Source organism: Dreissena polymorpha, chromosome 7 (genome assembly GCF_020536995.1).
Source record: "Dreissena polymorpha isolate Duluth1 chromosome 7, UMN_Dpol_1.0, whole genome shotgun sequence".
Taxonomy (NCBI): domain Eukaryota; kingdom Metazoa; phylum Mollusca; class Bivalvia; order Myida; family Dreissenidae; genus Dreissena; species Dreissena polymorpha.
This window is the reverse complement of record NC_068361.1, coordinates 10,993,965-10,994,495: the sequence shown is the minus strand read 5'-3', so window position 1 is coordinate 10,994,495 and position 531 is coordinate 10,993,965.

The window sequence follows — 531 nt, the reverse complement described above, 5'->3', positions numbered from 1 at the left end:
ATGTTCGTTGATGCATCCATATTATTGCAATAATCGTGTATTTCATGCAGATAGGCTTGAGCGGCAATATTAATGTATCATCGTCATTGCAATCCGAATAAAACACCAGTTCCAGTAAGGTAATTGGATTGTTTCTTTGTCTCTTGTGTAAAATTATATGCATATCATGAATGATATGCCTTATAATGGGTTTTGACAATGCTTCACGGCGAAACGAGTGACAATTATCGTGTCTAGACGTTTAATTTGTTTGTATTTTGTTATTTAGTATTATGCGTGAAATCTGATAACTTTTGGAATATAAATTGCATGCATAAAAAGCAGCGAAACGACCAAATATAAAACTTTAAAAGTGAAGTCCCTTTATTCTTTTAATTGGGGGAGACAACACAAATAGGCACAAACAAAAATCATACCAATATATCTAGAACATTTCCATATATTTTCTTTAACATTTCTTTCAAAAATATATGTGTTGCTTTCGGTCATATATCATTGCTAGTGAAACAATTAGTAAAAGTCCTTTGGTGT